Here is a 24,720-nt window from a genome sequence, read left to right as displayed (position 1 = left end):
AATGAAAGTTCTATTGTAGATATTTCAGGTCAGATCTTGAGAACCTTTTGCTGTTTAAACTGCTTTCTCTAGCATAGATACTATGCTATGATACCATAAGTTTCCATTCAATCTTGACTATTTATTCATTTCTCAATTTTTATTTAATATGTTGTTAATAAGTAAGAGTGTACTCTAAGTCTTTGTTTTTCACAGAATTGTCCTGGGCTGCAAAGCAGCTAGAAATGACCAGCTAGATGAATAAAGGGAAGGTACAGGTCACCTTATTGCCACAGGAGGGAAATGTAATGTAATACTAAACAGACTTAATTAAGTATGGATTCTCAGCTATTGCTCTGAGCTAAGCAGGCCATCTTCCATTGTGCATTTTCATACTGTCAAATTGCACAGAACTATTCAATAAAAAGAGTAGTCAAGGCATCATGTGGTAATAAGGCTTCCATTTTTCTAACCAAAACTATGTCAGGTGATACAGATTTTTCCAATGTAATATTTTTATTAATTAATTGGAAATTTCATGAAAGGCTTCACTATCACACTCACCTCCCACTACTCCCAGGTTCACCCTCCCACTCCAGTGGAATCCCTCATCCAAAATACATCAAATCCAACCTGTTCCATGTATGCACTTGTCAGGGCATGGTGAATTAAGCCCTTAAGGTTAACTGAGTCCTGCCCCACAACCCTGCCAAAAACCATCAACTGCGAAGAGCTGAGGGAAATGTGTTAAGAAGAACATCTAGTTGGTGTAATAAGTTACAAAAATTCTCTGCAAAGTACTTTGCATTTAAGAAAGATCTATTTCTGTGCTTATGCAGCACATACGACTTGTTTAACAATGTACCTAGAGCAAATAATCCTGGATTTCAGTTGTATTCTGTCTTCAAAGGTGATTTAACTTCTGACATTTGTGTGCCTGCATCTGTATTTAAGTGAAACTGTGAATTGCACATTGTTTTTCCTTCTTGCCATGACATTTAAACAATTTTAGCATCTACTTATGTAGCTCTCCACTTACTCTATTTCTTTATTCCCCTTACACGTTTTAGTGTGCTTTAAAATTCACTCTGTATTTGTTATTATTGTTGTTGTTGAGGATGGTGGTGGTGTATGAGTGCGTATGTTGTGTGTACATGGGAATATGTGGGTGCAGAGACACAGGTTGTAGGCACAGGAAATTCTGTGATGTTGATTCTCTCCTTTCACAATCTGTGGTTTCTGGGATTTGAACTCGGGTACTCAGGCTTCTAAAACCCATGCCCTTATCAGTTGAAAACACCCTGCTGCCTTTCATATTGTTTCTGTAAAAATGCATTCATCTTTTTATATATAGTCGTGTTCATTGTATCCTGAAACATCTTTCCTCTACTTTGGCAGTTTGATAAAATCTGCCTTGTCTTTTTTTTTTTTTTTTGACAGACAGTGATAGTTCATTTGATTTTAAAGATGATCTCGCTAAAAAAATTCACAATAGAAACTCCAGGCTTCCTATTTTTCTCCCATAAGCAAGATGGTATTTCAGTAGTTATCATTGTTCTCAGGATGATTACATCCATAATTCAGTACAAAATTAGTTATATCAGGAAATTAATATTTAAATTGGTTCATTTTTAAGAAGGAAAATATATAGATAATCAAGTATCCTATATCTTTTAAAACACTTGATACACAGTGCTAGAATTGAATGGAATAGTCTTGTCTTCTTTCTTAAAGAGTCTTATTCCTTTTTATTCTTTTGCTTCTTTACAAAGAATCAGTAAACAAACAGGCAACATTTTATAGTGAGGAAAATCATAGCTGCCACACAGGCCAGTAGGAATCCAATCACATCCAGAGAGTAGTACTGGTACCAGGTGAGGTTAAAGGCAAGAGGCTTCAGGTGCTTGGCCCCTTTGTGGCGCATGACATACTCAACCCAGAAGACTGCTCTGTCCAGGGGCTTCATGGGCTGGTCATGGTGAATGGTTGATAACCACATCACATTCTTTTTATAGCTAAAGGAAAACACGATAGGTATTAATTTACAGAAAGAAGAAACATATGTGCATAAATTTATATGTATCATAACCATGATTACATGAAATATGAAGAAAATTGTGTGTTTATCATAGTAAAGATCTTCTTAAATAATGTATCATCTAGAACTTCAACACACAGGATTTAAATATATAATAAATACTAGGAAAAGACAAATATTCATAAGTAAGAGATCAGACTCAATTAGCACCCCAAAGCAAAATAAACAAAGTCAAAAGAAGCTAGCCTTTGAGGTCTTGAAACATTAGTAATTGAGAAAGCAATTGCTAGTGTAGCTGGTAGAGAACAGTAGAACAATTTGAAAATGCGCAATAATGTCTGCCATTTTCACTGTGGCCCATATCTGGGCAAAGCTGTTAAGAAGTAAGGTTTAATGAGGAATTTGTATTAATCACTTATTAGGGCTTATGGATTATAAATGTAGGTGTGCAGTGATTTGTTCATTTAGTGGATTCTTGGTCTTTTCATAAATTTCTCCTTCTAGTTTTTAACTCTTAAATGGAAATAATAAAATGAAAAATTTCTCTATTCAGGTGAAAATGATTTTTTTATTATTTATTATTGAACTCTACATTTTTCTCTGCTCCCCTCCCTGTCTCTTACCTCCCCTTCAACCATCCTCCAAGTTCCCCATGCCCCCATTTTACTAAGGAGATCTTGTCTTTTTCTACTTCTCATGTAGATTAGATCTATGTATGATTCTCTTGACTCTTGGAATACTGCGAATTATTCCTACTGTAAGCAAGAATTAGAGTAAATTCTTGCAATTGCTGCTCATGTTTTTCTTTTATGCGTTTTTTTAATGTTGAGACTATTCAATATTTTACACTGAAGCATTGAAGATATATTTGATTCTAATGGTGAGATGATTACAGACCAGAATATGTGGGAAAGGAATCTAGCTACGGATCTTGCTCCTCAAGTGTACAGTTTAGCATGCTGAATCATAACTGAGTACCAACGGCAATAGAGGCAACTTTCCCTCTTATTATTTATAATATACTGGAGAATAGCAGCCAAAATGCAGAGAGAAGTAAGAGCTTTTCAGAAAAAGGCAGAAGTAGTAATATAGTTGTTACGCAGGAGATGAGACCTGTAATAAGGATGTTGTACAGTTTACTGAAGACTAATTCTGTGTGTGTGTCAAAAGCCTTCAAAATGTATCACCTATGGATCAACATATTGCCAGGCACAAATCTGTAAGATTAAATATAGTTGGAAGTAAAGATTAATTTTTATCATACTGGTTTACAGAAAGCCATTTTGAGGTTATTTTTTTGAAGTAAAAGAAAATATGGTGGCCCTGCTCATTTGCTTCACTAAACTAAAATTCCAAGTATCTGTAGTTATTTGAATAAAGCTGTATTTACTCTAAAATTAAATCCTTGGTAATTTTTGTTTTACTAAAACAGCTCCAAAGTACTTTGGTCTTGGATGTTGACACATGTTTTCTATTCTACAGCTTTGTATGATGTAAGAGGAGGATGTCAAGTTAAACTCAGATATTGTCTAAGGCAAAATAATGAGGAAACACATTGATATTCCCTCACTGTCTAATGCAGATCATTGTACTTATCATTATTTTTTTGTCTAGGTTAATCTCTGGAAAAATTATTCTTAATAAATAGGCAAGTGACAAAGCTCACCGATAGAATAGCTGCTCAGCATGCATGTGTAAAGGTCTGGGTTCCAATACAACACAAATAAATAAATAAATAAATATATGTTTATACTCACGAAGGGTTGTTAATGACTTCCTTTAGGGCATTAAGCAAATCTGAACTTGTCATTGTATGAAAATCTACTGAAACAGCTGCTCCTTTGGCCACCATGTGAGCAATGTTATCATATTGTTCTGCAAACATAGGGATGCCAACCATGGGGATCCCATGATGAATTGACTCATAAATGCCATTGGCTCCACCATGAGTTACAAAAACTTTAGTTTTTGGATGACCTAGGATCAGAAGAACAACAGAAAATATACTAATTAGAGGTCTTAGATATAAGTAGAAATCTGTAATCAAGTGATCAAAGGGTCAGGGTATTTTTAACATTGAATAATACCACTTTGGGGTATATATCCAAAGGATGCTCAATCGTGCCACAAGGACATGTGCTCAAATATGTTGTTTGTCATATCCAGAACCTGGAAACAACCTAAATGCCCCTCGACCAAAGAATGGATAAGGAAAATGTGGTACATTTACACAATGGAATACTATACAGTTGAATAAAATAACAACATCTTGAATTTTGCAGGAAAATGAATGGAGCTAGAAAACATTATTTTGAGTGAGGTAACCCAGACACAGAAAGACAATTATCACATGTACTCACTTATAGGTGGTTATTAAATATAAAGTGAAGAAAATCAACCTTCAAACCACAATCCAAGAGAACTTAGCTAATGATGAGGACATTAAGAGAGACTTACATTAATCTAATCGACATGGGAAGTAGAAAGTAGAAAAACACAAGATCTCCTGAGTAAATTGAGAGCATGGAGACCTTGGGGGAGGGTTGAAGTGGGGAGGGGAAAGGCAGGGAGAGGAGCAAAGAAAAATGTAGAGCTCAATAAAATTTAATAAAAAAATTCTATCAACAACAACAAAAAAATAAAAATTACATTGAATTACTTAAATTGCATAAGGTTCCACTGCAAGAATTATCCAAGACCAAAGTAGTGTAACTGAGAGAACTGCACCTTTTGTTTTCTTTTAAAGGTGATGCTAGGATTTACAGGAGTATTATTTGAGTGATGGATGAGTGACAGATGTGGCACGTGGTGACACTGGAACAATGATAAGGGGCTTTCAATTGAACATATAGAGTACATATTGGATGGAAGAAAATGTATGTCTAAGAACACCATGTGTTTGTTATAACTAATCAATTTAAAGAGTTCATATGTTAGTGCCATCCATTTCTTTCTTGCTTCTTTTTTCCCTATTACTCTCTTCCCCAGTGTAATAAATGCTACCAAAGACACTTGAGGAATCAATAGAGAAACACTGCCAAACAGGCTTGCTTACTAGTACATGCACAGTAATATGTGCATGTGTGTGTCCAGGGGGTTGGAAGAGTTTTGACAAATGTAGTGATATTGTTAGCCTCATGAATCATGCATAGACTGTTAACAAAATATCCAGTGTAAGGAACGGAAAACTTCACTTTTAGTTGTTGGTTTGGTGGAGATGGCCATTGTACTTGATTGCTTCCCAGATCTTGAAGATAAGATGTCTGAAGATATTATACACTCCAGACATAGAACCTGGAGCAATTGAGAAGCAATTGATTTGGAAACTTCCTCTCTGAGGATTTTCATAATATTGGAAGAGGCTACAAGAGATCTCTAGGGAGAAATGTAATCAATAGTCCTGTTAGCTGTCAGACCTATGACTTGTAACAATGACTGGCATGGAAAGATATCCATAATAGCAAAATTGTGGCACTTTTATCTTAGAAATAACCAAGATAAATCCAAATCTACTTGGATTTGAAGCCAACTCGGTAGTAAGAAATTTATGTGTGGTACTGTAAAGTGAGTCAACTAATCAAAACAAGTATAATTTCTAACTATATTATTAACATTTATCCTAATAACTACAGGTAACTGTAGCTCTCACAAGTCATCGAAAAATCTTCCATTACAGCAAGTGGAGAATAATGCAGAAATCCATAGCTGGTGAAAAAGGAAGAGAGTAAATGATTATTGTATGCCCATGGCCAATAAGTACACTTAGAGCAGCAAAATTTCTAAATCAAAGGCTATGGAAATAATTTGGAAAAGATAGCAGAAGAGCATAAGAGACAGGGAAACAGGATGCTTCATAGAAGATGGTGATATATATGTGTGTGTGTGTGTGTGTGTGTGTGTGTGTGTGTGTATTGCATCCATGAAATCTCACCAGTGTGATTGCCTAAATAAGACCTACGTAATGACAGCACCAGTTGACTTGTCATCATAGATGGGGAAAATTTCACAAAGTCCTATTCCTATTGGGAAATCTGTGGACTATCAATGGCTGTCAAGATGGGATTGCCAGGTTTCTCCAGTATGACCTGCCTAATCTCTTATCCAATACTCCATTGTCAGTCCTAAGCATGTGTATATAGCAAGCATCAAAAATTGGACATAGTGGGATGGTGATATGGTAGAGGTCAAAAGGGGAAAGAAGGTTGAAAATGATGATAACATAATACTTACATATGATTTTCTCAAAAATGATGTATTTCACAAAGTAAAATGATAACTAACACATGTACTAAGTCTGGCACAAGGCTTTTCAGGGCATTCAGGACAACCATGACAACCAGAGTATTATATTGTGCCAGGACAACAGTGGCAATCAGAGTGCTGTATTGTACCCATGCAGTGGTGGTGGACACCTTTACCGCAGCACTCAGGAGGCAGAGGCAGGAGGATCTCTGTGAGTTCAGGGCCAGCCTGGTCTACAAGAGCAACTTGCAGGACAGGCTCCAAAGCTACAGAGAAACCCGGTCTCGACAAAACAAAAATAGAGTGTGGTATTTTTGCATGACAAACAGTGTTAATTTTTTGTGATGGGCAACATTATGATTGTTCATTAATGTTTCTTAGTCATTTTTGAAAAATTCCTGTTTTAGAAAAGGTGACAGGTATGAAATTGAATCTGTAAAAGCCAAGGTAAGTACAGAATACCCTCTGAGAGAGGCAGTTTCTTTTACAATGCACATTTTGTTCCTGGAATACAAAAATACAATGCCAGCACACATTTCAATCTCTTTCAAGCAAAACATATTTAAAAATTGGTTTTATTTTTGACTTTTCTAAAACAAATCAGTTTGCTTCCTATCGCACTTCAACTTGTGACTCATCTTTCAGTGCTTGTTTCGCAGAGTCTCACCTAGAAGGTCATTCTGGGGAATCCACTTGAAAATCCTGGTATTGGGACCTAAGGTATCTGGTTTCATACCTTCATATCTCCAAAAACCTGTTAGAGGTTAGACAATAATTTATATCAGATTTTAAAAGTTAAAATATAATATTTTAGAAATTAAACAATGCTTAGCTGAATGCCATTCTTTTTTTTTCTAAATGCCATTCTTATCTCTGTTGTGGAAACCAGGAAAAGAGACATTAGACAATAAGAACTATCAAAACATAAGGCAGAGTATGGAACACCATAAATGTTTCTCTTTACATTTAATCAAGTCCAATGTCATCATGATTTTTGATGAGCACACATGAGAGAGTTAATGAAACATGAATATATTTAAGAAAAGTTTATATGTTTATAAACCATCTGCAAGGAAGAGTTATTAAACTTTATGTGTATTAACTATAATACTTCTAATTTTCCATTCTTAATTTTAAGCCAGTTTAACAGAACCACAGATCTACTTATATTCATTTGTCCTATGTTATTTTAATAGAGTTTGACACTTATTTTTTGCTATTCATTATTTATTTTCAGCAAATAATCCATATTTACAATTTTCTCTCTCTACTGGTTCTTTGGAAAAGGCACCACCACGCATAATCAGAGAATGAGTTATCAGTCAATTCCATCCTGGCCATAATCTCACAGAGTGTGTGTGTTTATGTTGTCCACTAACTACCAGTGACTTGGTGGCTGGCATAAAGCTCCCCATGCTTGCTGGCACCTTTCTGCATGTTGAGGAGGTGCTGCTTCCACCATGGAAATAACAACGCCACCCCGTACTCATGGGGATCTGCACGATGTATATTCATATCTTTGAGCAACAAATATACCAAGTATTATCTTCTGAAAAATTTTAAGATGCACCATATACATCTCGAGAGGCTTAAAAAGTTGTAATTATTATTTACAGTCATTAATATACTGGCATAATTTCTTTTAACCAATAAAAAATTAAGTCAAATATTACTCATCTTTTATTAAGGCACTGGTTTTACTAAGGAATCACAGGAAGTGCAGAGCACTTCATCACACGAGTCATATCACTGTCGCTGAGACTGTATATTCCTTTCATGTGGGAAAGGAACCTGCTGTGCTGCTCCTAAGTGCCAGTAGCTGTAGAAAGCATTCAAAATCCCAATGGTGCTGCATCTGACCCATATGATAGATGGCAAAACACTTCAGGGTTAATGCACTTTGTGAAATGCCAACCAGTTCCACAGTCAGACCACACAGATGGTGCTCATGTTAGAAATCCCAAACCACCCTTCTAAATGTGAGCTTCACATACATGTTCAATATCTGTTGGCCACAATAAATTTAAACTTTTCTTCAGGATCTCAGAGAAAACCAGCATGAGTTATTACAGGGAGACTTCATGGGATAGGACACTAAAATCTAGTTCCCACATACTCCAGATTACAGTTCAGATGTGGTAAGTTATCTTCATATACCCTATGATGAGAGTCTGGTGTACTTATTCTGTCATCCATCCTATTTCTACTGCATTATCTCTTAGCTCCCACTTCTTCCTAAATGAAACACACTTTACTCTTCTGGGTTAGCGACAGTGACTTAGACCATATTTGATTGTGTCTGGTGCACCATAAGTACAGGGAACATTCCATCTTCTTTACATCGTCCTGTTTTAAGTTTGGCAGATTCTAGAATGGCTGATCCTTCCTTTTATTTTTCCTCAATGAACTTGGTACAAAAGGACTGAGATGGTGAATTGTCTTCTTCCTTTCTCTGAAAAGTCTCCTGAGTGGTAACTTGGCAACCCTAGTTCAGCATTCTAACAAATAGGGGAGGGAAACCTGGGAAATTTCTATGCTACTGTAGGTCTGGAAGGCTATACTACAGACATTTTTTTCTATATCTGCTAACAAAGTTTTAAAATAAACTTTCATTTTTCCCTGAATGTCTAGATTCAAACAAGGCTCAAGATAAAGGTTTAAGTGACCATTGAGAATTTAGTTATTCTTGTGTAGTTTTGTTCTCTGTATCATCTGACTAGAGAAGTATAGATTGCTCTCACTCACCATGCTTCCCTGTGATCACAATGTTTATGTCACTGTTATTGTCATCAAAAACACATTCTGTAGAATCTGCCATCTTTATCTTTGTTTCTAAACTGACTAAAGGCAATCATAATACTTGATTTTACATAAGGGGACCTTCCAGTGTCACCCCTTTCCAGACTTTAGTAAACTAGGTAGATAACTTCCTCACATGGGGACCTCATTTTACCTTTTGGGGAATCTGTGCAAGGGCTGATGCAATTGCGTTGGCCCTTTCTTGTGTTGTGTTTCTGATCATTGATCCCAGAGAAAACACCACAATACCATGTTCACCAGAGCTCTGTGCAAATGCTTCCATTTTCTGTGGATACAGAAATAATTTTATTATTGAAAATCAATAGCAGAAATGCTATTCAAATTGCTACTAAAATAGGGGAAAATGAAGCATTATAGGAAAGATAAGTGCCTCTGGTCAAACACACATAAGACAATCATTGCTGTTCTAACCACCCCATACTCATGGGGATCTGCACTATGTATATTCATATATTTGAGCAACAAATATACCAAGTATTATCTTCTGAAAAATTTTAAGATGCATCATATACATCTTATGAGAGGCTTAGAAAGTTGTAATTCTTATTTATATTCATTTCTTAATCTACAGAAAAGGTGATTTCCCCTTTCTTCATTTCCATTTAAACTTCCTATGACTAGTCATTTAGTGTAAATAAGGACAGTATTATATAACATTCTATTACTGTGACACACACACACATATATATTTATATATGTTACTTAGTATAAGCCTTTCATTGTTCTTGATGTAAGGTTTCATTCTGTTAAGACAATTAAAATGTAATATTTACATATGCAATTTATATAATCATTTTTGAAGCTATGTTTGAAGATGTTTTTATTGTCTATAAAACTATGATACACATTGATTACACTAATTGATTTTACTTTGTGTATATAGCTCAGATATAAATCTATATAGTATTCATATACAAATAATGCTAAGACACTTAATATATTTTATAGACTTTTGATTTCTTTTTTTTAAGCAAAGAAGCCTCAGGAGCATTTCATAACTGATGGAAAAGCACAAAATTATGGAAGATAAAAATAATAATTTTAGCATTTATTTTTATTTGGGGTGTGTGTGTGTGTGTGTGTAATAGTAACCATAATAATGGCAGAGTCAAGAAGCAGTGTTTAGAAGTTTTCCCCTCCTACCATTCATGCTTATTACTATGGGATGAAACTCAAATTATCAGGCCTTTAGTCTAGTCTCTTTTTTTGCTGATCAATCTCTCCAGAATAAATATAGAAATGTTAATACAGAATAAGATAACCTTCATAATATATAACTTAGGTTAAAAATCCTGTTTGCAAAATATAATAACAACAATTGCTATAACCAATTATGATCATTGTATTGTTGCACATTGTTTTTATTGCCGTCTTTCCCTTGTTGCGATACTAAGAGCACTGTCCGTTTCTCATAATAGAAATTGAGGAATCCCTCAAGTACTGTACAAAATGTTCAAAACCTACACACATATGGAATCAGCCTTTGATTATGGGAAATCACTGGGTGTAGTCTAGGTGATTCAAAACCATTGTTGGGTGTTGTTATCCATTTAAAATTATTTCAATGATTAGTGAGTTGGTTCGGTTGGGAGGACTCCTGTTTAGCAAGCCTGATAACCTGAATTTGATCCCTCTAATACACATGCTGTAAGAAAATAACAGACTCATGGAATTTGCCTCTAACATTCATTCATAAGCCATGATGTCAGTTTCCCCTCATGCACACATAGTAGTTTATATGCCCACACATATATCACACAAATTAAAAACAAATGAAAAATTTTAATATTATGTGGTTGGTATCAATATAAAAACCCACAAGTTCTTTGGATATCATATGCCATCAAAGAAAGCTTATTCTCTATAACTATTTTTAAACTGTGATGTTTATTTCATAATAGATATTATGGCAGAATAATTGAATAATTAAATCTAATTACTGTTTTCCAAAGCAAGTGGTAAGAATAATTAGGTGTTCATGTGCATATATATATATGTATATATATACATATATATATATATATATACATATATATATATATTCTGCAGTTATCCTGGGAGGCTGCTATGATGCCAGGACCTCTGTTTCCCAATAAAGCTTTAGTGGTCTCCTGTAGTCTGGCATAAGACAGAATAACATGACCCAACTTCTCAAATGACGAGTACAAAACCTTTTACCCATTTTCAAGAAATATGCCCCTTAAAATGTGTGCATATGAGCAACACTCAATAGACTTGAACTTTATATATTATATATTTGTCAGTATACCTGTGTGTGTATGCACATGTGTGTGTGTGTGTGTGTGTGTTTAATGACAACCATTAAAGAAAAAAAACTTCATGTCAATAGAGTAAATTACCCCTTTTATACTCTAAGCTACAAAACTTTGAGATATCAAGTGAGGAGCACATGGACTGAAAGCAAGGAAATGTTGAGTTTGAGTTTTTCTGTAAATATCATGAAAGGCAACCTTCTACAATATTGAGGAATGGTCTTCTGCTTAAGCTACAATACTGTTGAAGAATCTTGGCATGATACATTTTAGGTTTACATTTTCTTCTTCCTGTTTTCAAAATGTATACATTTACTTTAATAAATATGTAGAGTATATTTCTCTTTAGGACACTATCTGAGAATGTGCTAAAATTCTCATTATTATTGAGCAAGATGAATCTTCAGTTCCTTTAAATATAAGATAATTACTAATTTCTGGTGTGGGAGAATTGTCTATATTCTGTCAATCATGTTTTAAATTTAATGCTGATTGGCCAGACAGGAAGTATAGGTGGGTCAACCAGACAGGAAATAAAGGTGGGGTAATGAGAACAGTATTCTGGGAAGCAGGAAACTCCTCTGCCATTTCTGCCCAGATCACGGAAGAAGTAACATGTAAGCTACTCCACTGAGAAAGGTAACAAGCCATGTGGCTAACATAGATAAAAATAATGGGTTAATATAAGCTACCAGAGCTAATAAGTAGCCTGAGCTAATGGGCCAATCAGTTTTATAACTTATGGAGATCTCTGTGTGATTTTCTCTGGAACTTTCCGGCTGTGGGGTACCGGGCGGGACAGAAACCTCAACAAGCTGGCCCTCATGTTACAAGTTTCAGTAAATCATTATACATACAATGCAAATGTCCTCTGGGAGAATCACTGATAAGTCCTTGACTGCTGATCATGGTACCTTTTGGAGAGTTCTGGAAACTTTAAGAAGTGTAGTCTAATGACCTATGAGATAATTTTTTTTTCTTGTGTTTGGGATAGTTCAAATAAATCTCTGTTTCCTTTATGGTATATACAGCTCCTTCCCCAAATTTTTCCCCAATAGAGTTTGCCTTACCCTAGGACAGGTACCAACAGAGCCGAGTTCTGAAACTGCTGAGTCTATGACCAATATAAATCATTGAACACTGTAGCCTGTGCTGTCTGCAATGTTGTCTCACTCTCACAGTAACAACAAAAATACCAGTGACAGAAATTTTCAGCATTAACTTGGCTTTACCCACTTAGAACCTGAGATACTTGGTTCCCCTGGTTTCAATCTTTCTCCAAACTCCATATGATTTTTGTACTACTTGACTATGGTTAGATGTGTGAAGATCCATAAGTATTTTATTATAAACTCGCCCTTTTGTTATCTAGACTGTAACATCAAACACCAGCCTCCCATAAGTTCTTTCTATCTTGCCCCTGTGCCATCTAACACAGAGGCTGCTTCTTGGAGGTGATTTTTTTTTTAATTTCAAAGGAAATTTGATACTATCTCTCTCCTCAGTTTATTCTTTTCTCTGTGTTCTTAGTGACATAATTAACAGTTTAATCATTTTCTATTGTTAGGTTTAGAATGATCAGTTTGTCTAAATCCCCGCTGTCTATAACTTCTTGCTAAGCAACACCTGCAATTCTAGCTGCTTATCTTCTTATATCATTTTAGCCTTATTCCTAGACCTCTCTTTTACATCTTAGGTTTTTGCTTTAAATCAGTGACTTTAAGATAAGTTTTATTATTTTGATTCAATAGTCTTTTTAGATTATAGTGGCTTCTATTAAATATATTTCATTCAATTTACGTTAAGGGAATATAATCTATCTTTTAGTATGGACTAGGTTCAGACAGAAATTTCTCTTTGTTGTTTCTCTGCAAACCAAGATCTTATTCAGTGGTAATAATGAATGCAGCAATACTCTACATGTCTGGTATACTTACAAATTTTACTATATATAATATATATATATATAAAATGAATATTGCAATAATATTTAATATATATTTACTATATTTATTGCAGTGTAATAAATATATATTGCAATATTTATTTAGTTAAAAAACAAAGCAAAACAGCTGTATGTTAGTCACTTGACAAATTTTGCGTGAATAAGCATATAATAAAGCTTATTATAGCATTGAATTATGTTTTCCCAAGGTTCTTATGTTAGCCTATAAATGAAAGAAATGCATAGGTTTGTGACTGCTTTAACCTTGAGCATATTTTGGCAAGATTTTCTTTTTCCCTATTTTTTTATTCACTGGAATAAAACTAAAAAAATGAAGCAAAACCATTTTTTACTAAAATGAAGTAAAATCAAACAAAACAAAACAAAAGGATTTATTTACCTCAGGCAAGGGTTTGGCAGGTTTGCAGTGGAGACCTCCAACAAACTCAATGTTTGGTAAGGTTGGGCGAGGAAACTCTAAATCCCAGTAGGAGCAAATGAACCACATTTCTGCTTTCTTCATTGTGTCAACCATAGTAGTAGGTCTTCCTGAATGGAGAAATGAAAGTTGTGGGCGGAAGAGCAAAATGATCATGAAAGTGTTGTCATGTGAATAAATTAATATTGTCTGAAAATATTGGGATAATTTTACTAAAAGAAGCAAAGTAAACATTCATGAAACAAATACATTAAGTTTTGCATAAATGCAATTAAAGTGTAATTTATCTGTAGTTTACAAAATATATGTCTGTTCAAGGTGAGCTGAGATGAAATGCTAGTGTCTCATCGATGATTTAGCAGTTCTATTCATTATAGAAGCCATAAAGCTCCTATGTACTGGTATGCACCTTGTTCTTCTTTGAAGCTTCAGAAAACACATACAAATATAAAAGAACACTCTATATCTAGAGTCAAGCTATTCCAGTATAATTATGGACACATCTTTTGCAGGAATCATGTTAGTTTCCACAGCAAACAGGCTATTCCTTGACTCTTGGTTTTCTCAGAGAATTATGAGGGTTATGTCTGGAAGAATTTCTTACATCTGTTTCTACTTTTCATTTGGATTAGCATATGTATTTCTTTGTAGAAATATTTACAAATACTATCTGGAATGTAGTTCTCAGAAAGTTTGAGAACAGGAATGTTTGCTCTTGTTTCATTTTGACTTAACTTATTTAAACCAGGAGACCATGACTGCCAACAATACAGAACAAACATATTTGAGTGCAAAATTCAGTTGTCTTTAAAATGAAGGTTTGGAAATGATGCTGTAGTGAGATTGTTACACAATATTATATTTCATTTAACAATTTAGACATGAAAGACATATTTGTACCTAAGAATACTTTTCAGAACAATGATATTTAGGCCCTCACACTTGTGAAGAAAAATACAACTTACCTAAAATTTCACTGAAAAATGGATCCCAATCCTTAGCAGGAAATGACTCAAACAAAAAGTCAAAATAAAACAAACATATCATATTTTGTACTCTCTCCATAAACGACATTCAACCACTTAACTTTGACATAATTATAGGCACATAAGAGGGAGGGAATGAAAGTCCCCCACTAAAATTTTCTAATCCATAGCCACCAGCATAGCGAAGACTATACATAAAGGGTACTTGGAGTAACTCAGCTATCAGCTCACCACAGGGACCAATAGCATCTGAAAAAACAACATCAAACTTGTATTCCTGTAGTTTTGTCATAAATTGTTTGTTTGAAACTACTTCTCTACAAAGGTTTAAAATATAATCAGAATATTTCCCAAATAGTGTGTTAAATGATGGGTAATATCTCCAACATGAATCTTTTGGAACATCATATATCCACCCATTGACCCATTCACCAAAAAACTTTTCTACTTTGTCATTATTGATGGATGAAGGAAATGTCTCATATTTAAGACCAGATGCTCTTTTTTGATCAAAAAAGACAGAAGATGAAGGCCTCAGAACTGTCACTTCATGGCCACGTTGTACAAGTTCATCCAGTATTATCTTCAGATTCATCCAGTGACTGTATTCCAATGGCCATACCAACACCTTCCCACAGCTCCCAGATCTGAAGTAGCAACTCATCTGCAGGAGCAGCAGAACAGACATCCACTTCACAGTCATTCTGCAACATCAAAGTCCTTCTGTTCATAGTGTTCCCCTTTCTGTCACTATTTGTGCTTTTATCTAAGAAAGAATTAACCAAGAAGTTAAAATATAACTTGCACTGCTCAAAGCTGATATTGAGACACAATCAACATGTAGAAGGACAAAAGATGAAAGGTTAATTTAACTGCTATCTATTTACATAAGTATGTTTAATGCCTCATTTATGATAAAGTGTTTTCAATAAGCCAGGAAGTGATGACTGTGTCTTCAATCATTTATGCTGCACAGATACTAGAATAGTCCAAAGTGTTTCACCAAACATCTTAGTGGTAGGAGTTATGTGGCTGCTCTCTGAATTTTACTCTCAACAGAATGGAAAGCATATTAATTTACACAACGGATCATTATTTCTCCCCTATAATGAATCAAAGATTTTTTAATAATGTTTATAAATGTACTCATTTGCATAAAAATTGACCAACATAAACTCTGCACTAAATTTTTTTATAATATATTGACAATAAGGCATAAATACCGTGATTACCAGTTTACAGTAACCATATTTACTTCTTACTTTGGGAAAGCCAAAAAACCTGGGGAAGTGAAACCAGCCATTCCACTGCCATGTTTCAGAAAGGACCAAAGTGTGGAAGGAATGATGAGATTGTACAACATAGGTGTAAGGGCCAGAAGTAGTGGATGGCTGGGGCAGAACGATATTCTCTGGACATCCAGAACCATTGCACATATGAATCACAGTGGCTGTGACTGGATTCACCAAGCCCACAGAAGATTAAACTCGCCATAAACCCAGAATAGATTGCAGGCACTTGAAGTCCCATACCTACCTGAGGAGGTATTGGTAGGTAATGGCTCCTGGGGAGGAAGAGTCATAGTTCCAGATGAGATGGGTAGGCATGCTCTAGCAGATGGCTTAATACCCTCTACACAATGGTAATTTTGAGTAAGTGGATTCAAGTGGGTTTCAAAAATGAGCTTCTAAATTTAGCAGTGAAAAGCAGGACAGAATAGTGGGGAAAATGGACAGATGGCGACAGCTGGTGTTTGTTCAATAAATGTTACATACATGCCACATACTCTCAAAAAATGAAATAATGGTCTGATAAAAAGAAAACTGAGCATAAGACATCTACAGTCTTGGCTCAGAAAACAACTCTGAATCACAGAGAACTTAACCTGTCATGGAGAAAGTAAGCAGAAGGCTCCTAGCAGCTTCTTCTCATGCTCAATGAGATATGAGCTGCTTCTCAGAATCTCTGCATCTGACTTGGTGAACTTCATAGTTAGCACATGATTGCATTTTTACTAGAATAAAATAACCCAGTTTATATATTCCCACTATCACTAGATCCTCCTGCATAGTTCATCTTGAGATGTCCTGTGACATAGCTGGTCAACTTGCCCATTGCCCCTGTATCTTAAATCTCCCTGCTCAAAAATCCTATTGTCTTATCCTGCATACATTCACAAAACTGAGAAGCACATGGAAAATCTATTCTGTGTGCTTTTCTCAGTAGAATCCCTTGTGAAATGACTTCTAAATAATTTCACTCTCCTGTTACCGTTATGGTATCCACTAGAGTCTGTCTCCGCATGTTTGCCTCTACAAATAGATTGGCTGCATATTTGAGTGTATCGGTTAAAAGGAATCCCACAGAGGAAGATAGGCAAGCATCTGTACCCACTCATGATCCCACCAAGCCAGCTAAATAGAATACCCTAAATGATTTTCTCTATCGAGACTCTCACATGACAATGGACTGACTTGTTTATTTTTCTATAATTTTAACATGTTTTAGTAATTGATTAGCTTGTTCTCAGAATCTCAGCATCTCACAAAGAAACTGAGAAGCTTCGTGGTCAAAAATCAGGTGTTCATAGGTGTGTGGTTAATATCCCAGTCTTCGATTTAATTCCATTGGCCAACCTATCTTTTTTTATGCCAATACTAAGCTGTTTTCATTACTGTAGCTCTCTAATAAAGCTTGATGTCTGGAAGTTCCTTTATTGTATAGGATTGTTTTGGCTATTCTGTGTTTTTTGTTTTTCCATATAAAGTTGATTATTGTTCTTTCAAGGTCTGTGAAGAATTGTGTTGGGATTTTGAAGGGGATTGCATTGAATCTATAGATTGCTTTTGTTAGGATTGCCATTTTTACTATGTCGATCCTACGTATCCAAGAGCATAGGAAATCTTTCCATTTTCTGAAGTCTTCTTTAATTTCTTTCTTCAAAGACTTAAAGATCGTGTCAAATAGGGAGGGTGGAAGGGGAAGAGGAGGGGAGAAGAAGAGGGTTGAGGAGAACTTGAGGGAATGGGTTAGTTGAGGTGGAGAAAGGACAGAGATGAGAGCAAGGAAAGAGATATCTTGATCGAGGGAGCCATTATAGGGTTGACAGAAACCTGGCTCTGGAGTAATTTCCAGGAATCCACAAGAATGACTCCAGATAATATATTAAGCAAAAGAGGAGAGGAGGTCCAATCTTGACTTGCCCTGTAGTCAGATAAATGAATATCTTAAACATCTCCATAAAACCTTCATCCATCAACTGATGGAAACAGAGGCACAGACCCAAATCAGAATACTGGACTGAGCTACTAAAGCCAGTTGAACAGTGTGAGGAATGAGAATATTAGCAAAGAGAGCAAGACCAGAAAGGGTTCATCCACTGAAACAGTTTACCTGAGCTAATGAGAGCTCACCAACTACAGCTGGATTGGGAAGAAACAAGCATAGAACCAATCTAGTACTTCTAAACGGGTTTGAAGGTTGCATGGCTGAGGTAGACTGAGGCCACTGGCAGTGGCACCAGGATTTATCTCTACTGTATGTACTGGATTTTTGGGAACCTATTCTCTTTGGATGTTTACCATGCTCAGCCAAGATATAGTAGAGAGGGTCTTGGACTTTCCACAAAGCAATGTGTCTTACCCTCTCTGAGGACTGGATGGGAGGGTGTGTGGAGGGAATGGAAGGAGGGGAGGAAGTGGGAACTTGGATTGTTATTTTTTTAAAATATAATAAATTAAAAATGATAAAAAGACACTGAGAACTTTTAAATGAATGCATCTTTATACATTCACTCCTGGAAGCAGTATACCTGCCATTCCTGAGAGTTTCAACTCCTACAAATTTCCAGCAGCTCTTGGATACTGACAGAAGTTCTACCTTACACTCCTGATATGGTCCAGTAATCCCTGAACTTTTCAGTTTGACATCTACTACATTACATTCATGAATGAACCTTTCTGTACCCAACATGGTGACCCCATGCTATATAACCTGTGGAAAAGCATAATTCTCACATATGCAGAGCTAGTTATGCCACACTAAGACTAGCAAGTAGTGTTAGAAAGTTGAATAGTAGCTTGTGATAGAAGTACACAACCCATTTTGCCTAGGACAGAGAAACATCTACCAATATTACTGTTTACTACAGCTAAAGATGCAGAACAGACACTACTAAAATACTCCCCTGGGATGATGGTCACACAGTTACCTAAACACAGGCATTATTGATATGTCTTTATTATTTAAAAATAAGATCCACTCATTAATTACTTTGTCATTATTAGGTTCGAACCTGACAAAAAGCAAGTTGTAGGAGGAATGGTTTCTTTTGGCTCATATTTTAAGCAATTTTTGTCCAATATGTCATGTTGCAAAAGGAGCGGTGGGCTGAATTCCCGCTGGGATCCCGGCTCCCCAGCTACCTTTACCCAAAATAATTACATGGAAACTGTATTTTTTTCTTTTTTCTCTCCCCCCCCCGGAAACTGCATTCTTTTAAACATTGCCTGGCCCATTAGTTTTAATCTCTTATTGGCTAACTCTCATGTATTGATTTAACCCATTTTTAATAATCTGTATGTCATCACAAGGTCGTGGCTTACCAGGAAAGATTTAGCATGTCTGACCTGGTGTTTGCATCCATGGTGACTGCCTCATTGCCTTCTTCCCAGTAGTTTGTTCTGTCTACTCTGCCCATCTAATTTCTGACCTATAAGGCAAAGCAGGTATTTTTATTAATTAACCAATGAAAGAAACACATAGAAAGAAGACTCACCTACATCAATGTCATGGAATCCATAAGAAAGTTCATGGTGGTGAAATCCTTGACAGCTATTCCTTTTATATTGTGAAACTAAAAGGTGAAAATTTTTTGGAAATGCCTGCAGAAGTAAACCCTTCCTCTTCTAAGATGACTTTTTTGTAGGTTGTTTTATATGATAATGAGAATAGTAGCCAATACAGAAAATTAATGATAATAATGGACTCATTACTATGATAACCTAGCTTTAAAGTACATAAGTCTTTTTCTAATGATTTTTTTCAAAGAAGTATGGAAAATATGGACATGTGAGATTGCAAGACTATAGAATTCTGTCTGCAAATTCTGTGGGTCATTAAGACTGGAGCCTAGAAGATCAGAAATTGAAAAAACAAAGTGTGGAAAGTGTAGGCCAGGTTCATGAAATTTTGGGAGACAGTAAGGATTTCATGAGGGTCTGTGTTAGTGGTCTTTATGCTGTATTTTAGTGAAGAATCTGACAGTGTTTTATCTATGTTCTGAGAACTTGAGTAACACTAAATATAAAAGCAATGGAATGTGTCATTTGGCGGAAGAAATTTAGAGATGCTTCACATCTGACCTACTTTTAAATGCAAATATGGAATCTGAACTCTGAAATCAACTTATTCATTTAAATAGCACCGATTTCTGTGAACATAAAGAATGTGGCAGTTCCAACGAACAGAGACACTCCTAACATCCTTATTTTGTGGGGGTAATTGTTTATGCATTATGTTTATGTCTTTAAAGGACTTTTGGTGCCTAAAAAATCAGCATTAAGTGTTTTTCAGAGGTTTCAATTTGTGACAGTCAAAATGATCTTCATTCTAATGGTTAATAGCTAGAGATTCAAGTCCAGTGCACTTCAAAGTTTGACACTAAAAGAAGAATAGAAATGGAATTTTATTTAAAGGCTACAGTGATGTTTTTAAGGCATATGTGACAAAGACGATAAGAAATCATCCACTGTTGGTGCTATGGTCAGCTCACCAGTGTATCTCTCCATCAAGTAGACAGCATTGTAAGAAAATATGGATGAGAAAATAGAAGTTACTGTTAAAGGAGAAAGGAAGAAACCAAATCTCTATAATGTGCAGTTTTAGTTAGTTAGAGTGATCATTAAAGGATGGTCTATTTAAGGTATTCCTCTGAAGATTATATGGCAGAGGTCTCCTGTGTCCTTGGAATACCAGCTATCCCTATTTCAGTACTGAGGAGTTCCATCCAGAGGGTGAGTGTGTGCTATCCCGGGCGGGTGGACTGTCCTGGAAGAGAGCACAGCCCCCCCCCCAGCGCCTGCTACAGGGTCTTCTGTGTTTCACTGGACCCTGCCCTGCCACCACGGTTGCCTTTATGTCTCCTGTGTCCTTGGAATACCAGCTATCACTATTTCAGAGATAAAGAGTTCCATCCAGAGAGGTTAGTCTGTGCTATCCCAGGCTGACTGTCCCGGAAGAGAGCACAGCCCTCCCCCAGCTCCTGTTGCTGGGTCTTCTGTGTTCCACTCAAATCTGCCCTGCCCGCATGGTCACCCTTTTGTCTCTTGTGTCATTGGACTATCAGCTAATCCTGTGTCTGTGCTGAGGAGTTCCATCTAGAGGGTCAGGAACAGTTCTTGCTCCTGCACTGAAGAGATCCACTCAGAGAGTCACTCACAACAAAGACTGAACCAAGACACCAAGACTCTCCTGGCTCCATATGAAGGAAGAAATGGGCAAACGCCAATGCAAGAATTCCTCCAACAACCTTAAAGGCAACATGACATCACCAGAATCCAGGGATCATGAAACTAGAAGAATTGAACACCTTACTCCAGAAGAAATAGAAGAAATCAACTATAAGCGGAACTATGTGAGAATAATAGAGGAACTTAAACAGGAGGTGAAAATCTGCCATAAAGAAATGGAGATAACAAGCAAAAAAGTAGATGAAATGAATAAATTTCTCAAAGATACCCAAGAAAAACAAGAAATCCAAGAAAAAGCAATCAAACAAGTAAGGGAAACAGTTGAAGACTTGAAAAATGAAATGGAGGTAATGAAGAAAACACAAATCAAGGGAAGGCTGGATATGGAAAATCTGGGTCAATGAATAGGAACTGCAGAGACAAATATTACCAACAGAATACAAGAGATAGAAGAAAGGATCTCAGACACTGACGATATTGTAGAGGAAATAAACTCACTGATTAAAGAGCAAAACAAATCCAACAAATTCTTAACACAAAACATCCAAGAAATCTGGGACACCATGAGAAGACCAAACCTAAGAATAATAGGGGTAAAAGAAGGAGAAAGTTTATAGCTCAAAGGCCCAGAAAATATATTCACCAAAATTATTGAAGGAAACTTTCCCAATCTAAAGAAGCATATTCCTGTGGAGGTACAAGAAGCATACAGAACACCAAATAGACTGGATCAAAAAAAGAATCCCCTCGCCATATAATAATCAAAACACAAAACATACAGAATAAAGAACAAATATTAAGAGCTGCAAGGGAACAAGGTCAAGTAACATATAAAGGAAATCCTATCAGAATTACAACTAACTGCTCAATGGAAACCATGAAAGCCAGAAGGTCTTGGATAGATGTGCTGCAGAAACTAAGAGACCAAGGATGCAAGCCCAGTCTACTATACCCAGCAAAGCTTGCATTTACCATCAATGGAGAAAACAAGATATTCCAGAACAAAAACAGATTTAAACAATGCATAGCCACAAACCCAGCCCTACAGAAATTACTAGAAGGAAAATCACAAACCAAGGACGCCAACAACACCCATGAGAACACAAGCATCTGACAACCCTCCACCAGCACAACTCAAAGAAGGGAAACACACAAACAATAGCAACAGGAAAAATAACCGGAGTCAACAACCACTGGTCATTAATATCACTTAATATCAATGGACTCAACTCACCTATAAAACGGCACAGGTTAAGAGAATGGATACAAAATCAGGATCCAACATTCTGCTGTTTACAAGAAATACACCTCAATCACAAAGACAGACACTGCCTCAGAGTAAAGGGTTGGGAAAAGGTTTTCGAATCAAATGGACCAAAGAAACAAGTGGGTGTGGCTATACTAACATCTAACAAAATAGATTTCAAACTAAAATCAATCAGAAGAGGTGGAGATGGAGACTTTATACTCATAACAGGAAAAATTCATCAGGAGGAAGTCTCTATCCTGAATATCTATGCCCCTAATATAAAAGCACCCACATATGTAAAAGATGCATTACTAGAACTCAGACCATACATCACACCCCACACTCTAATAGTGGGTGATTTCAAAACTCCTCTCTCATCAATCAACAGGTCAACCAGACAGAAACTTAACAGAGAAATAAAAGAACTAACAGATGTAATGAACCAAATGGACCTAACAGACATCTATAGAACATTCTATCCAAACAGAAAAGAATATACATTCTTTTCAGCATCCCATGGAACCTTCTCAAAAATTGATCACATAATTGGTAACAAAGAAAGCATCCATAGATACAACAAAATTGAAGTAATCCCCTGTACAGTATCAGAAGACCATGGAATAAAGCTAGAATTCAACAACAATTCTAACCCCAGAAAGCCTACAAACTCATGGAAACTGAACAGTGAACCTCTTAACCATTCCCGGGTCAAGGAAGAAATAAAGAAAGAAATTAAAGTCTTCCTTGAATTCAATGAAAATAAAGATGCAACATACTCAAATCTATGGGACACTATGAAAGCAGTGCTGAGAGGAAAGTTCATAGCACTAAATGCCCACATAAAGAAAACAGTGAAAGCACACATTAGAGACTTAACAGCACACCTGAAAGCTCTAGAAAAAAAAGAAGCAGATTTACCCAGGAGGAGTAGAAGACTAGAAATAATCCAAATGAGGGCTGAAATCAAGAAAATAGAAACACAGAAAACAATCCAAAGAATCAAGGAAACAAAAAGCTGGTTCCTGGAGAAAATCACCAAGATTGATAAACTCCTATCCAAACTAATCAAACCACAGAGAGAGAACACGCAAATTAATAAGATCAGAAATGAAAAGAGGGACATAACCACAGACACAGAGTAAATTCAGAGAATCATTAGATCTTACTACAAAAGCCTATATGCCAAAAAACTGGAAAATGTGGAAGAAATGGACAATTTTTTAGATAAATACAATTTACCAAAATTAAGTCAGACCAGGTGAGCAGTTTAAATAGACCTGTAAGTCACGAGGAAATAGAAGCTGTTATCAGAAACCTCCCTACCAAAAAAAGCCCTGGCCCAGATGGTTTCAATGCAGAATTCTATCAGATCTTCCAAGTACAGTTAATACCTTTACTCTTTAATGTGTTTCACAAAATAGAAACAGAAGAGTCATTGCCTAACTCCTTTTATGAGGCTACAGTCACCCTGATACCCAAACCACACAAAGACTTAATCAAGAAAGAGAATTACAGACCAATCTCACTTATGAATATTGATGCAAAAATTTGCAATAAAATACTCGCAAACAGAATCCAAGAACACATCCAAGAAATTATCCATTATGATCAAGTGGGCTTCATCCCAGAGAGGCAGGGCTGCAGGATAATTGTCTGTATTCTGTCAATCATATTTTAATAAAATGCTGATTGACCAGGCAGGCAGTATAGGTGGGAAAGCCAGACAGGAAGTAGGGGTGGAGCAAAGAGACTGGGAGTATTATGGGAAAACAGGAAGCTCCCTCCGCAGTTCTGCCCAGACCACCGGAGAGGAAAGATGTAAGCTGCCCAGCTGAGAAAGGTACTGAGCCATGTGCTAACGTAGATAAGGATAATGGGGTAACATAAGTTATAAGAACTAATAAGTAGCCTGACCTAATGGGCCAATCAGCTTTATAACCTAATGTAGACTCTGTGATTTCCTTGGGACTTGCCGGCTGCTTCAACATATGAAAATCTATCAATGTAATCCATCATATAAATAAACTTTAGGAAAAAAAACCATATGATCATTTCATTAGATGTTGAAAAAGCATTTGACAAAATTCAACACCCCTTCATGATAAAGGTCTTGGAGAGATTAGGGATACAAGTTTCATTCCTAAATATAATAAAGGCAATATACAGCAAGCCGACAGCTAACATTAAATTAAATGGACATTAAATTAAACTCAAAGCCATACCACCAAAATCCAGAACAAGAAAAGGCTGTCCACTCTCTCCATACTTCTTCAATATAA

The 24,720-nt window shown here is 36.1% G+C and overlaps 1 pseudogene across 1 annotated transcript; it reads right to left on the bottom strand.

Moving 5' to 3' along the window:
• Positions 1-1,702: 1,702 nt before the first annotated feature.
• Positions 1,703-15,486, bottom strand: LOC148121129 (UDP-glucuronosyltransferase 2B7-like; annotated as a pseudogene). Its single transcript, XR_015738548.1, has 6 exons — positions 14,702-15,486; positions 13,698-13,846; positions 9,203-9,344; positions 6,927-7,013; positions 3,775-3,994; positions 1,703-1,994 (listed from the first exon to the last, which is right to left on the bottom strand). The product of XR_015738548.1 is annotated as a UDP-glucuronosyltransferase 2B7-like (transcript).
• Positions 15,487-24,720: the final 9,234 nt, after the last annotated feature.

The sequence above is a fragment of the Myodes glareolus genome, chromosome 8, assembly GCF_982192425.1.
Source record: "Myodes glareolus chromosome 8, mMyoGla1.1, whole genome shotgun sequence".
NCBI lineage: Eukaryota > Metazoa > Chordata > Mammalia > Rodentia > Cricetidae > Myodes > Myodes glareolus.
The sequence above is the reverse complement of the archived record's forward strand: the minus strand, read 5'-3'. Positions and strand labels throughout refer to the sequence as shown.